Source organism: Homarus americanus, unplaced genomic scaffold (assembly GCF_018991925.1).
Source record: "Homarus americanus isolate GMGI-L3 unplaced genomic scaffold, GMGI_Hamer_2.0 scaffold50564, whole genome shotgun sequence".
Classification (NCBI taxonomy): Eukaryota; Metazoa; Arthropoda; class Malacostraca; order Decapoda; family Nephropidae; genus Homarus; species Homarus americanus.
This window is the reverse complement of record NW_024715014.1, coordinates 1,322,181-1,337,035: the sequence shown is the minus strand read 5'-3', so window position 1 is coordinate 1,337,035 and position 14,855 is coordinate 1,322,181.

The following is a 14,855-nucleotide window of genomic DNA, read 5'->3' as shown; positions in this document are numbered from 1 at the left end:
TGTGTGTGTGTGTGTGTGTGTGTGTGTGTGTGTGTGTGTGTGTGTGTGTGTGTGTGTGTGTGTGTGTGTGTGTGTGTGTGTGTGTGTGTGTGTGTGTGTGTGTGTGTGTGTGTGTGATAATAAAAAAAATAATAAAATAATAATTAACGGTTTATTAAAAGAGCATGGCAACCTGAAGGCTGAAAATATACAGTTGCGTAATTGGGAATGAGTCTCTTGATTGACAAATATTACACAAGTAACATATGTGATACAAATATGATATATAATAACTAGGTGGAGAGAAGGTCATATTACAGAGCATTTCAACATAGTGACAGTGCAAAAGGTAAGATTTGATGGGAGTTGATTACAAGTTATTGACAATTTTTACAATGGTTGGGACTGGGTTGTTCTTATTGCTATCAATACGTGATTGTATGGGCTGGATGCGGTTGTGGTGTCGAACAGCAATTCGTGGACGAGGGACCTCGGGTGGTAGTAGGAGCCAGTGTCGAGGATAGTGCAGAAGCTTCTCACCAAATTGGCAGAGGGGGTCGTGGTGATGGTCAGAGAGAGCCGAGAGGGTCAGTGTGTTGAGCGCCTCTTGATATGTGGAGTAGGAAGGGGAGAGAATAATCTTGCATGCCCTCTTATGCACCTTTTCTAGGTGTTTACGTTGTGTGGCATTTAAGGAGGAAGACCAGGCAGGGGAGGCATAGGTGAGCTTGAGAAGTATGATTATTGAGTAAACACTGAGGAGCTCGGGCGCAGGAATTCCGAGGGACTTGAGTCAGCGGAGGAGGTGGAGACGGAAACTGGAGGATTTGACAACTTTACTGACGTGTGGTTTCCAATTTAGTTTGTTATCTATAGTGACGCCGAGGAGCTTAGTAAGAGTCTACAACCTGGAGTGTGTTGGGACCTAAAGTAATGGAAGAGGGTGGGACAACGTCGGATTGATGTGCGTAACCATGGTCTTGGTGTGTGTGTGTGTATGTAAATTTCATCCCCTTGGCTTTTCTCCGTCCTACCGGATATTAGATACCTCGGGAATCCGCCTTTCTGTTGCAACGAGGAAAAACACATTTCCTGTTCAGTATTGTAAAACATGTTCGTCTACTCTTAAAAGAAAACGAGAACCATAACAATAGCCTCATGATCTTCTGTCAATATTTTTCAGTCTTTTCAACTGTACGATGATCATAAACACTGATCAAATATTTCCTACATCAACATAAAGAACAGTTACAGACGGCTATATAAATTACAGACGAATCATTCTAGTTTATAAATGAAGAAATGTGGAAAATTTCTTCATTATCTTAAGAATGACTGAAGGATTGGGGAGAATCTCTCTCTCTCTCTCTCTCTCTCTCTCTCTCTCTCTCTCTCTCTCTCTCTCTCTCTCTCTCTCTCTCTCTCTCTCTCTCTCTCTCTCTCTCTCTCTCTCTCTCTCTCTCTCTCTCTCTCTAACCACTTTTAGATAATTAAAAGTATCATATGATAAAAATTACACCTTCCCACTCCAACCTTTACCCCTCTCACCCTTTTCCTCCCCTCTCTCCCTCCCCTCCCACCCCATCTCTCTCTCCCCGTCTTCCCCGTCTTACCTCCCTCTCTATCTCCCCTTGCCACCTACCCCTCTCTCTCTCTCTATCCCTTCCCACCCTCTTCCCCCCCTCCCACATCCTCCTCTTTCACAAACCCAAATTAGGTACCACTATCGACACCACCATTACCCTCACCCACACTGTACCACCATAGAGATAGGCCAATTACTCACACAACAAACCCATAATAGAAACGAGATAGTGGTTGTTTGTTCATGACCTCGGTGCATTGTTTGTCTCGGGGGATATAAAAATTCATGATTACTTTTTGACGCAAATGAATAACAAGTGGATAATGCAGATAGCGGTCAGTGTGGTGGAATTTTTATTCGTATACACTGAGTCATGTGAAAAAAATATATATGAATGGATTTATAACTAAGGAAAGTACATTATTATTATTATTTTTTTTTTAGGGTAAGGTTTGGTACAGTGTGGTAGTTAGGTTAGGTTAGGTTATGTGTGGTGATGGTTGTATTGTATTGTGTTGTTGTTAACTATAGTGCGGTTTATAACATTGTTTACTATTATAACTAGCCTTATTAATGCTCATTGTTGTTAACTTTATTTCACCGTTGCTAACTTATTATTTATGTTAATGGTAATATATTAAACCTAACAGAGCCTTATATAACTAAGATTTATTGCTATTTTATTTTGTAGTTTTAATTTGGGGATAAAATCAGACTTTGTTTATGTAATTTGTATAAACATTGACAAAAATAAGAACAATGTAATAATCTACAACATATTATACATTTGTGATGATTATAGAACGTTTTATAGATGACTCTCTCTCTCTCTCTCTCTCTCTCTCTCTCTCTCTCTCTCTCTCTCTCTCTCTCTCTCTCTCTCTCTCCTAGCAGCTGTCATGATCAACAAGTCTCGTGTGTCTGTATATAACAACCAGTTCTTGTCAGTATTCCTGGGGTCAGTTTCAGTCTGGTCCATAGTTCAATTCATTTGGGCAGATCTATCACAGTTTCCCCAGGGATTGTCACATCACAGTTTTCGAGTCCTTGATTGTATGTTGTTTCCACCTTTCAATATTGTCGTGTTGGTGTGAGTCGTCCTTTGTGCTGTGAGTGTGTGAAAGCCTTGAACAATGTGAAAGTGACGAGATATACCACAAATAATTATGCGTGTCAGTAGTACAGTGGGGTGTTGTTATCACCCCAATGTCACAGTCAGTTATTTTTTTTTTTGATAAGATATTGAAAATAATAGATACGATTGTAATAAAAAGATAGCACGTATGTATGATCATCACCATCATCACTATCATCATCACCATCATCATCACCATAGATAATACATACTCACTATGATCGTGAATTCGCTATTTTTAATACAATGAAACATCTTCAACTAAAAGCTCAACGAATATCAACAACTTTCAACTTTTTTTTTTTAATTTTATAACTTTTCTGAGCTGGAAAACTCGACTCGTGTCTCTTACTGTATAAAAAGTTTTTAATAACGCTGAAAAAAAAATGTGACGGGATGAAACTTATGGCCGGAGTCTCTGAGTTGTCTTATTATTTTGTCAAGAACCTTTTCCCTGCTACTGCTACTGCTACTGCTACTGCTGCTACTGCTACTGCTACTGCTACTGCTGCTACTGCTGCTACTGCTACTGCTGCTACTGCTGCTACTGCTGCTACTGCTACTGCTGCTACTGCTACTGCTGCTACTGCTGCTACTACTGCTACTGCTACTGCTGCTACTGCTACTGCTGCAGTTTCCTGTGTTTATGTACTATTATAAATCTGTCTGTCTCCATGACATAGAATAATAGTGCCAGTGCAGGCAGATGACGAGCATGAGTTCGTCTGGCGAATCTCCCATAGTCTTGTCATCGTTTGGTGCAAGAAAACACCAAGATCACTTAATTATTCAGACAGGCGTTGTTCTAGTGATAGGACGAGACATGATCCAGGGTTTGTCCTCATAAGACATCTAATAGTGTATTAACTGGATATAAGAAGACACACATCTAGTAGAGTCTCAGCACAATATCTCCGCCATAATAGTGTTGCTTATATGTGAGTCATCCAGTTAAATGGACGTAAGATTTTTTTGTTTATACATTTTGACCCAAAACTTCAGCCCAACCGTGAACGTAATAATTATAAACCTTCTCAAAATTATAAACAATCCTTAACCTAAGTCATGTCTACAGGTATGTGTAAATCAGGTCATGGTTGTTCACATATAGACGGTGATTGGAAAAGGGTCACGGGATCAAGTGAGGAGTCAATCAAGAGTTTGGTACAGGTAATACGTACATTTCTCTTCCTTGTTATCTAGGTCAGTACAGGGTGTTGGTAGAAGGGTTTGATCTTAGGTCCTGGTTTACTGTAATAATATCTCTCTCTCTCTCTCTCTCTCTCTCTCTCTCTCTCTCTCTCTCTCTCTCTCTCTCTCTCTCTCTCTCTCTCTCTCTCTCTCTCTCTCTGTATCACTTACCTCTTAACCCACTTTCTCTACCTCTCTCATTTATTACGACCTCTCTTCCATCTTCCTCCTCATCCCCTCCCCCACTTTCCTCTCACCATCTGTGACATTTACCCTATATTCTCCTCCATAAACTTTATTCACGAGGGCTTCTATCCAGTGTGATGGTATGGTGGCGTGTGATGGTGACGTGTGATGGTGACGTGTGACGGGTGACGTGTGATGGTGACGTGTGATGGTGACGTGTGATTGTGACGGGTGACGTGTGATGGTGACGTGTGAAAGCTCAGATTATCCAGTAAATTAGTGTTTTTTTTTTACTGAAATTTTATGTTGGATATTTCTTTAACGAAAACATGACAAAAGATGTATTTGGATACACAAATGTTGAAGAATTTTACACGAATGTTTAAAATTTGAAACATTTTTACCCATAACTTTACCAAAAAATTTACAATATTATGGAATTTCATTGTGGACAGTCAATAAAGTGGTTCATTTTAACTTAAAAACAACTCTATCCTTACTAGTCACCATCATCATCATCATTATTTTCACCATCATTATGACCATCATCATTATTATCCTCATCTTTATCATCATCATCTTTATCACCATCATCATCATCTTTATCACTATGCACCTCTTTCATCATCTGACTCATCAACCTCAAAGAATTTCTGGTGACTTGTCGTGGCGTAAATAATGGTTACAGGAGGTGGGTTGGTGGGTCGATGGGTTGGTGGGCTGGTGGGTCGATGGGTTGGTGGGTCGATGGGTTGGTGGAGGTGAGGGGGGGTTAGGTGTTGGAATTTCTGTAAGGAAATGAACGCCAAGATTATAGATTTCTGGCTTATTCAACTCTCTATGATGCGGAGGAAAGAGGGAAGGAGGTGAAGGAGAGAGAGTGTGATAAGAAGAAAGGAAATATTGAAGGGATAAAGGATGTATTTATCTTATCCCTGCGACAACTTCCCTCGTGTATAGCCTCAAGAACACGTCAAAGATGTAAACAAAAAAGACACACATTTTGAAAAAGCTATTTAGAAATTCCACAATATAATTTTTTTTTCATTTTTTGTTATCCCTCTCTCCCTCCTCCCATATCACAACCCCATACTCTCCTAACTCTCACCATCTCCCTCTCCTCCTCACTCACCATCCTACTCTTTCCTTCCCTCTCACTCCTACCTTCTCACCATCCCACCGTCTCCCTCCCCCTTTCATCATCCCAAACTCCCTTACTCCATCACCATCCCACCGTCACTCCCTCCTTCCCTCTCACCATCCCACACTCTCCCAGCCTCTCACCATCTCCCCTTCTCCCTCCTCCCATTCACCGTCTCTCCTCCATTACAATATGCAAGCAAACCTAAATCAGATCATTGCTACCAGACAGGACATTGAGCGTTGAATCTAGCTGTTAAACCCATTACCTGCTGGGTTGACTAGGTGAAGGGAGGTCGTCTCTGCGTACACCTGAGTACACCTGTAGCTTTGATTGTGTTAACCTCAGCCTGACAGTCCAAGATGAAGATTTGATATAGAATGAGAAATTTTAGATTGAAGAATATGAAAGGTTAATGTTTGAGAATTAGTTATATATCATACACACATTAAAAGGTATAACAAGAACTGGTTTACCTGGTGTAATTTGGAGCTCATTAACTTACCTGAATATAGAAGAAATGTGGTTATTGTAACACTACTGTACACATGGACTGACATCACTACAAGAGGCCAATCAGGACACCTTCACTGAATCATCTAATTGCCACTTCTAATATGTATTATGGACGTACAATGAACCCTCTATATAACGGACCATCGATATAAAGGACCATCGATATAAAGGACCCTCGATATAATGGACCCTCGATATAACGGACCATCGATATAAAGGACCATCGATATAAAGGACCCTCGATATAATGGACCCTCGATATAACGGACCCTCGATATAGCATCTATTAGTGGTATGTAAATATTGGAAGATTTTTATATAGAGATGTAAGGCAATAAGGACACACACACAGATACACACACACACACACACACACACACACACACACACACACACACACACACACAGGAGCTTAATTACCTTTTTTTATAAGTTATGTAACGTAAACACAGTAACGCCCCCCCCTCCCTCCCTCATGTTATGCTCCGTAACACTTTCTTTTCAGACTCTCTCTCTCTCTCTCTCTCTCTCTCTCTCTCTCTCTCTCTCTCTCTCTCTCTCTCTCTCTCTCTCTCTCTCCGTTATTCGACACGGAGGATGAATCAGGCAACTACCTGTGTTAATTCCCTCCTCTACGTCACAGGAAGTTCATTAGTAGTCTACCTGTCGTCCTACCCTGGTGCCGCTTCTCCCATCATCATCAATTTTATCTCTCTTCCACTTTCTATTTTCCCTTCTATTTGTCTTATCTTATTTATTCTCCTCAGTTTTATTTATTCTTTGTCTTTCCTATTTTTTTCTCTCTCATTTTCATCAATTTTTCTTTTTTTCTTTTCCTTCTCTCTTCACTTCTTCCTCTCTCCTCTCCTTAACTTTCCTTTATTTATGATTTATCCTCCCCTGTTCCTAATCTTTCTTCATATCCTTCCTTCCTTCCTTCCTTCCTTCCTTCCTTCCTTCCTTCCTTCCTTCCTTCCTTCCTTCATCACCCTCACACTTCTCCCTTACTTCTTCCTCGCCCTACATACTTCCTATTCCTTTCCATCACCTCACACCCCTCCTTCATATTTCTCCCTGTTTGGCTCCTCCCTCATCCGTACACCCTCCCTTATCCACCCATCATCCTTATACCACTCTCAGCCACCCCCTTCACCCTTACACCCTTCCTCATCCCCTCGCTCATCCTTACAACCTTTCCCTTCACCCTCCACCCTTACAATCCCCTCCTCTCCCCCTTTCACCCCTCACCCTTACATCTCCCTTCATCACCCATCACCCTCACCCATTATGTAGTGGTCTCGCCCTCTTCACTCTAATTCTCTGGTAACATTACAGAGTCGCGGTTGGACAGTGGAAGGCCTACCTGTGACAAAGGTGTACCAGGTCAGGTAAGTTAGGCTTAATTCCTTACTTAAAATTGTGGGAGAGCGTGACGTAGCCTCTCCTGTTTTGTCCCCCTTCCTGAGTTTAGGGAGATTCTGCTTGGTATTTTTAAGGAACAAAGGGAGGGAGAAGGGAGGGAAGTGTTGAGTGTTGACCAATAAAAGACTAAAGAGGTAGCCCATCCCCTTTCCTCCTTCCCCCCCCTTCACCTTCACCTACCTCCCTTCACCTCACCAAACTATTCTTCTTTCGTCACCTCAACCTCCTGTCAACTAATTTTTTTGGTGTTGTAAAATGTCTCCTCATCTCAATTTCCTCTCTTATCTCCGTCAGCCTCCGTCTTTCCTTTTTCATTCTCCCAATCCATCTTCCGGCGCCTCTACCATCCCAGAACTCTCTTAGGGATTCACTCTAACCTTTCTATTTTGTTTACCTGTGTCATAAACCCCCCCAACAAGTCTAAATAATCTAACTTCAAATATATCGATTTGGTGACGTGATGACTCGGTGAATACATCCAGTGTCGATATTTATGTTTTCTTATATCATTTATAGTTGAACAAAAATATATGACTTTTTCAGATAATGTCTTCTCGTTATGTTGCTTTTTTAAACTAACCTAACCTAACCTAACCTACCAGTTGTTGTTGATGCAAAGCTTTGTATCTGTGAGTCACATCTTTTGTTCTCATCGTAATTAGTGTTTCTATACAACCATATTAAATGTATAGCTAACTTTTCTTGGAAGTTCTCAGAAATGAAAGATAATGACCCTCCCCTTCCCCCTCCCTGACATACCCTTCTCTTCCCCCTCACCCTTCTCCCCTTCCCCCTCACCCTCATCCTCTTCTCCGTTCCTCTCCTCCCCCCTCCCCTCCCATGAGATCCAAATTTTGAAGTTGAAAAAAACCCAATTACCACTTATAAACTTTTAATTTTCCTCCGAATTATGGCCCGTATTTCCCGTATCTTCCCTTATTAACAACTTTTAAACACACACAAAAAAATAGTGAAAATAAAGACCAAATAAAAAAAATATATATATAATTAAGAAAAATAAACTAAAACCAGAGAAAAGGTAAAAACAAAAGAGACTCGCCTTTCTCGCTTTATTCCTCTCGTTTCAAATTATTTTTATATTCGATTTCAAGGCAAAATAAATATAGCCTACATAGAACACCGTAGATACAAAGTTTGTTTATAGAGGATTATTGTTCATCTTATAGACAGAATAACACTGAAATGAACACGAGAACAGGCAATAAAAGTTATTACAAACATTATTACATTATTGGAATTTTCATACGATGGGAGAGGTGGGGGGGAGGGACCGTCCACCTCACTAGTCTGGTCGGTAACTCATGGGGGGAAATGGTCAGGATCGTTGCCTCGCACAAAACCCACGTATGAGCTGTGGTTCAATATTCTAATAATGAAATGTCAATATAGTTTCAGGAATGTTTCGAACGCTTTTTGTTTTTGCTTTTTTTTTAAATATAGTGATGAGATTTATCCATTGTTTGTTTAATAACGTTGGGTTGAATAAAATATACCATAAACAATACATTACTTACCAATATAGAGCATTCATATAACGCACGTTTATATACTCAAGGGAGGGAGGTGTTCGTTGTATGGTGTGGTATTGCAACAGCTTATAATATCAACATTGCAGACGACTTGTGTTGCACTCAGCATAATCATCTTGCGCTCATCTGCACTCTCGTTGTTTATATTGTGAGGAAATAATAGAACGACGCTCTGTAACTAGTCACACACACACACACACACACACACACACACACACACACACACACACACACACACACACACACACACACACACACACACACAAAACTTAGCACTGGGGAACAAGCTCTTCAACACAACATTGTTCTCCTGACAACATAATGACCACCTTGTTCTGTTGTCTACCAGTAGGCTGGTCGTTGTGCCCGAAGTGACTCAGTGTTCCTGCTGGTGCTGACGGCTTCAGTTGAGCATCAGAGTTGTGTTGGTTCATAGCATCTGCCTTCAGGTGTGTGTGTGTGTGTGTGTGTGTGTGTGTGTGTGTGTGTGTTGTGCTTGATTCACCATTGTCCTGCTGCTCTAACTTCCCTGTTAGTTGTTGAGTCACAGGTAAAGGTGGCTCTTCTCAGTCCCCTAACCTAACCTAACCCTCTGTCCATGGTGTTAACTGGGGCACAATATTCCTCCTACCCATGGTGTTAACTTGAGCACAATATCCCTCCTACCCATGGTGTTAACTGGGGTACAATATCCCTCCTACCCATGGTGTTAACTGGAGCACAATATCCCTCCTACCCATGGTGTTAACTGGGGCACAATATCCCTCCTACCCATGGTGTTAACTGGGGCACAATATCCCTCCTACCCATGGTGTTAACTTGAGCACAATGTATAACCAGCATTAATAACATAAACACTAATTAAAAAAAATCATAGGAAAATCCACACCATATTTTAATAATATTTTAGGTACGTTTAATTAGTGTTTGGTGTGGGACGATAATACGGTGGAAAATGGAGGAAGAAGGGGAGAAGAAGAAGAAGAAGGGGGAGGAGGAAGAGAAGATAATTGGAGTAAGGTAGAGGAGGAAGAGTATTAGTCCGGTAGTTTGTGTAGGAAAATATGTTGCCAAATTTTTCTTGAGCCTCTAAGGGCGGCCATTTTGAAATTCAAAATGGCCGCCCTCTAATCATAAAATTGTGTATACGCTTTGAAACAATGGTACACATTTTTAAAACATATAAAGTATTTTACGGTAATACTGTAATATACTGTATGTCTTTTAGCGTATTTTACGGTAATACTGTAATATACTGTATGTCTTTTAGCGTATTTTACGGTAATACTGTTATATACTGTATGTCTTTTAGCACTTGATTTCAGTTCTTATTTAATTTTATTCATGGACACTGAAGAAATGAATGACGAAGAACGAGTGCCACAAACCTCATGCAGTGCTGTGGAACATGATTTCAACATTTGTATGGAGGAAAGGACAGCTAAATTGAAATCAACTGACTTTAGTTTATGCGGAAGATGTGTTTGTTGCTGCCACACTTTTAGTATTCATTACACACACACGCAGGGAACGCATATATGGCAAGAGAGAGAGACAGACTTACGCATTATTATTCTTGTATTTTTCGTTATTTCTACTCAACAGTGAAAACTTAATTTGGACTGATCATTCCATCTGAACAAACCCAAATTCTGTAAGTAAAAATAAAATACAAATTTACTTACATTGACTTGATGATTTGGTTTATATGATTTTTTTTTCGCTTTTGACTGATAACAAGTTTAGTATTTCTTTACAATTTGATTATTTTATAGTTCACAAGAAACAGCTCATGGTACGAGTCATCCACCAGTTATCACCACACACACACACACACACACACACTCTCTCTCTCTCTCTCTCTCTCTCCGCTATATGTTGATTGGTTACGCTTATTGGCCAAGAATAGCACACAAACTGATGCTTATTGGACAAGAAAATGAGGACTTGAATGCTCATTGGACAAGGACAAAAGCACCTTGATGATAATTGGCTCAAAATACAAGTACTGTATGTTGCAATTAACTTAACGGTAATTGGACGATAACCTAAGTAAAGGATCCAGATTCTGATTGGAAGGGAATACATGTATCTAGATGTTTATTGGACGAAAATTCAGGCATCTTGAGAACGATTGGGCGGGATTCTGAACACCTTTGTGGTGATTGGACCCAACAATAAACTACCGTATTGATAATTGGACAAGGATTCAACCCCCTCTGGTTATGTACTTGAATCTGTAACTGTACTATTATATATATATATACCTGTATGCACATCTACACACCTGTAATTGTCTCCACCTCTACCTGACCCTATACCTGTCCATGTACCAGTATTATCTCTTAAGAATAATTAAATAAAGAGAAGTTCATTATTTATGAGAGAAACAAATTATGTTTTCAAGGACAAAGAGAGAGAGAGAGAGAGAGAGAGAGAGAGAGAGAGAGAGAGGTGAAGTAGAACATATACACGCAATAATAATAATAATAATAATAATAATAATAATAATAATAATAATAATAATAATAAACTAGTTTGCACACACACACACACCTTCGATAATACATGTTTAACGATGAGCTGAGGTAAAAGGCTAACGAGAGGTTAATTATGTCAAGGTGTTCGATACATGTTAATAATTCGAGGTCGTGAGAGGGAGGTGAGGGAGAGTAAAGGTCAGGGTGAGAGGGAGAGGGAGGAAAAAAGATTTATTCAAGCGGTTTCCTCTCTCTCTCTCTCTCTCTCTCTCTCTCTCTCTCTCTCTCTCTAATTTGTTTTCCCATTATAAAGAGAAAGGAATAAAGAGAATGAAGATAAATATAGAGAAACAAAGGTAAACAAAGATGATGAACACTCAACCCCAGGTATAACTTTTAGCAATGTTGGGTTCCGTCTCTGTGTCTCTAGATTCCTCGACACCTTTCTCAAAGTCTCGAACGGAAACGAAATGAACTTTTGAGTGAAGCAACAATTGAATTTAGAGTCCCTGCCATTCACCCAAGACGAGGATGATGTGTCTCAGGTTTAATAAGATTATCTCCAAGTTAATGAAACGCACTCTATCCTCCTCCTTGACCTTGTATCCCGAGGCCTACCATCGTCTTGTGGTAGGGATGGTGGTGGTGGTGGGGTGGTGTGATGGTTGTGGGGGTTTGTGATGCTATGGATGGTAGTGGTGGTCGTATGATGGTTGTTGTTCTGGGGTGGTTGTGGTGGTGCTAGTGTTGGTGGTACTGGTGGTGGTGATGTGTCGTGTCAGGATGAGGCAGTTGGTGAGAGAAGAAACATCGCCGCTCCAGATCATTGTTAAACAGAACGCTTCACTGGGAGGGAGATCAGGATTCTTTTCCATCAGTTTACCTCTTAACTGGAAAATGGAAATTCCAAGCAGGACAGGTCTACAGGGTCTAGGAGAAGCGGTGTACCACTTCAAGGAGAGTTACGTGTGGTGTAACTTGAGATCACTTCTCTAGCTACAAGAGGAGAGGAACGGTCCTGCTTCAGACAGCTCCACACAGTAAACAAGTCAACCAACATGTTAGTAATATGATCCTGACGAAATCATTATTCTCTCGTTATCCTGAGGTCGGTTCAGGATTCTGAAAGGTTCCCGAACATTTTTAAATTTTAATTTCGACATTGCTTTTGCTGCCTGTCTTTGTGTTGTTGTTAAATGGTCATTTTAATATATTTAACTTACATCATTTTGGTGGACGACTGAATACATAGATCCAGACGCAGGCTCATTGAATCCACACTTCAGTTCATAAAATCGGTCAAGAGGGAAAATTACAACAGCTATTCACTGTTCAACAATACAACACGTGTCTCAAAATTACCCACAACCATATCTGACTGAAGCATAGGCTGTGGTGTAGGTGAGGTAAGGAGCGTTAGGGAGAGAAATGAACTTCCACGAATACAACAATACTTCCCTCATGGCAGACAACCTCTAGCCTCGGGCGCTCAAATTAATAATACTATATTTTCTTCACTCATGTAAGAAACCTCTTGATGTGGATTTATTTTAATATCATTGTTTTTACTTATTTTATGTAAATATTGTTTACCTAAAGGCGCGTTGTCCCAGAAGGTTCACACAACTCTTTTCCACGACAGTCGAGTCTTGAGTTTTGCGTCTCCACCACAGGTCAACTGAACCACTCTCATCACTAATATTGTACATAAGACTATAGTTGCCAAACCTCTACCCAACACTACAACACTAGGAAGGGGAAAAGTTGAGGAAATATATACCAAACGAATAATAACGTCCCTCTATTAACGTCATTTATCAGTTGTTCTTATACTTCAAACACCGAATCTTAATGTGACTTCGAGTGTCTGTTAGGATTGACTTCTCAGAGATTCGTTCGTTAATTTTGATCATTGACCACAGAGACGATAAATCCTCCCTAGTTACGGTAGAGTCTCGGTGGTGTTTGACCTCCATTTTTGTTTTAGTAAGTTTAGGTAAAATTATGATGTTTTCTTGTGCCGCAGCTGCTGAGGGAAGAAGTGATTCCCTCGCATAAGAGTTACAATTTTGTTTTCACTATAGAAGACCTGAAGTTAAATAGCATAAATGAACACAATTTCAGATCATACTGTGACCTTGTTCATTGACCTAGGCTTTACTCTATCACTTCGACCAATTATTAGTTTTTTGTAATATAAACACACTTACTGAGTATTGTTTAGAAAAGAACGAAATTTTGCTAAAACTTTGAAGGAATTATCAAGAAAGTGTGGACAGGCAGAGACCGCTATCACTCAGGGTGCTGCCATCTGTTGACGGAATATTATAAGTTATGAGAAAACTTAAGCAGCCTAGACCGTGCTTTGCCTTCTGGGACAAAATTCCACATAGCGTCATCTGCAAACGTATAGTCCAACTCTTACGGTAATCTGGCAACAACTAACTTTGCAGCTCATTGTCCTAGTTACAGAAGATTTGACGATGGTACAGTGTTTGCGTACAGTCGGCAATATCGTTTGTATATGGAGCTCTTATTGGTCTTCTAATTGACAGGAAAGTAATAACGTTTTGGCTTGATGTTCTTGTAATGTTTAACTCTTCTCGCAGGCGGCGCCAACCCCCAGTCAGGAATACCGATGGGCAGCTCAGGATTTCCTAATTATCTAAAATATGTTGAAACTTGGGTTATAAATCGCGATAATCTTAAAGGCTTTTATAACTACTGAACCATTAAGGGAATTATTTTCATCAACCAGTCAGCTGTGTTAGTGTTACTGATGAATAAAATGAAGACGTGTCGTGAAACAAAGGCTTAAATGAATGCCCTAATGAATAAATAAATACATAATGTTTAGAATAAGGAAAATACGTAAATAAATGGATAACTAGATAAACAACCTCATAAACAAGTCAGAAAATGAAAAGAATAATAAAAAATAATTAAAAAAATAAACTAAAAGATACATAACATAGGGAGAAATACTTAACATGAGTAAGCCAAATATATAAATAATTTAATATAGAAATACAAGCGAAAATATACCCCTAATATTGACGACTAACCCGCCCATGTGTTATGTGCTTTGGTGTTGATATTCATAATATATTTTCATCAGTGAGTTCTGATATGATAATCATTTATTTGGAAATTGCTTCCTTTGGTAGATAATTAGGCGATTAGGCACGCTCTACTTTGTCTGGCACACACTACTTTGTCTTCCTTGGTGGTGATGCGGAGGAGGTACACTGCCAATCATCTCCTATCGACACCAGTTGCCAGTGTATGTTTATGAGCCACACGAACCAGACAGCTGTTCTCACATCTACAAAAAAAGTAAAATTACATCATATCATACTGAATTATTTCTGTTTAGTTTGTCGGGGATCGTAGGGTTAAGCCTCACAGCTAGGAAGTTTGGTAGGGTTAGGTAGGTTTCTTTGGTTAGGTAGGTGAGGTCTTCTGACAAAGTTTCTGCCACTTTTTCCTATCAACTACGGTTAGGTTAGGTTTAATTTAGAAATAATCACTTTTTAACACATTTGCCAAAACTACGACAATGTCCACTAGTAAAGACAGTGAAATTGCAGCATTTTTAACTCCCTTTCTCTGAAAAATCGGCGGCGGGTCAATTGTCAGTAATTACTTAATGTTAATGCGGTACACCCCC